Raw genomic sequence first — 1,985 nt, 5'->3', positions numbered from 1 at the left:
GGGGGGGGGGGGGGGGGGGGAAGGGGGGGGGGAGGATAAAGAAGGAGGTGTGGAACATGTATCAAGAGAATGTATTAAATATGTCTGCTTAAACAAACCAACAACCAGAGTAACCAGACTAGAGGAGGGGAGAGATAAGAAGGAGAAAAGGAAGGAAGAATATATCTATATAATAAGAAATGTCAGAATTAAACCGGGCAACGCAACCAGGCTGGTCTGCAGGAGGGGCTGTCTGGTTTGTTAGCTTCAATCCCGCTCTAGTAGATGTGCAGTTACCAGGGGCAGAGGGGTGTGGTTTGGTGTAAGTGGGTCCTGCCTCCATTGCAGCACCGCTGTCTGATCCCTGAAGCCCCACCTTGTTGGTGGTGGGGAGAAAAATGGGTGAAACCCCAGTCTCTCCTCCACAGACCAGGTGTCCCAAACCACTCTGTTCTAGCCAGCCTTACTATGTTTGTCACACTCTGCTGACTCCTGTGCCCTGGCACTTGGTTGGGATTCAAACTCCTGCTCCATGTGCCCAGTATTGGGGGAGTGCTGCTCTCTGGCTGATGGATGCAGGCAGACTTCCTATCCCACAGCACTCTGGGGAGGGAATCGTGTTCTTCTGCGGACTGCACCCCTGACCTAGCCACCGAGCCCAGGCCTGGCCCCTCTTGTCCCCAGTACATGATCTGGGCAGCCAGCCCCAGTTGGGAGAAAGCCCCTCAGTTTGAGACTGGATCTTTCTCCTTCCCGGTCCATAGTTTTTCTCTTGTCCGGATACAGTCCTATGTTTCCCCAGCCTCTCTTTCTCTTCCCTTTGCCTCTTTGCAGAAGGGGGTCCCTTTCCTCTGTTTTCTCTCTCCCAGTTAGCAATCACACATCTGTGGCCTGTCAGGTTGTCTCAGTGGGGCCCTGGAAGCAACTGTCTCTTTGCCTCCTGGACTCTTGGAGTTAAGTCCTTTAGTTTTAACACTGCTTTGTTTAAGAGACAAGGGAACTTCAGACCCCCCACCCCTTCTTCGCCACGTTGGCCCCTCCAGCAGTAGTTTCTTGATTACCAATCCAATTTTGTAGTAGCAATTTGTTTGCTTAGATTTTCTATTTCTTCATGATTCAGGTTTGGAAGATTATATGTTTCTAGGAATTTATCCACTTTTCTCTAGATTGTCCAATTTGTTGGGATATAATTTTTCATAATATACTCACAATTCTTTGTATTTCTGTGGTTGTCAATGATTATTTCTCCTCTTCCATTCTGATTTTGTTTGAGACCCCAATGAGTCTAGTTAAAAGTTTATCAATTGAGTTGATCTTTTCAAAGAACCAGCTCCTGGTTTCATTGATCTGTTCTATTGTTTTTTAATTTTTATTTTGTTTATTTCTGTCCTAATCTTTATTATTTCCTTCCTTCTACTGTTTTGGGGTTTTGTTTAGTCTTCTTTCTCTTTCTTTTTTTTTAACTTTATTTTTTTTAACATGCATTTATTTTCCATCATTTACAATACAGTAGTTACAATGACACTCCAAACAGAAAAGCAAAGTAAAAAATCAAACCCCCAACTTCTGTTTCATGTAATTAGACTTATACAGCAGTTGGAAGGTTAAGTAACAACTAGTTAATCACCTAATTTCACAGCTATCTGAGGTGGCAATCGTTATATAGCAGCTTATCTATGATACATTCAATATAAATGATACAATTTATTACTTGCCCATAAGCTAAAACATAGCCTGCTTAATACCTTTCCTTAAATTCCACCTCTATACTACAATATACTTGAGGTCTATGCAAAAAAGTAGCTACCTTTTATATGGGAAATGGATGATTAAGTCTTTGGTGCTATAAAAGCAACTTCTTTTAAACATAACCACCCCCACCACCAAAAAAAGAAGAGAGAAAAAAAAAAAGTAAAGAAAATAATAAGGGAAAAACCCAAGACACACTTCCTAGGGGAAAAAAAACAGCATGTAATTTCTGTCCCTGACGGAATGTATTAAATAAG

Source organism: Suricata suricatta, chromosome 4, assembly GCF_006229205.1.
Source record: "Suricata suricatta isolate VVHF042 chromosome 4, meerkat_22Aug2017_6uvM2_HiC, whole genome shotgun sequence".
Lineage (NCBI taxonomy): Eukaryota > Metazoa > Chordata > Mammalia > Carnivora > Herpestidae > Suricata > Suricata suricatta.
The sequence above is the reverse complement of the archived record's forward strand: the minus strand, read 5'-3'. Positions refer to the sequence as shown.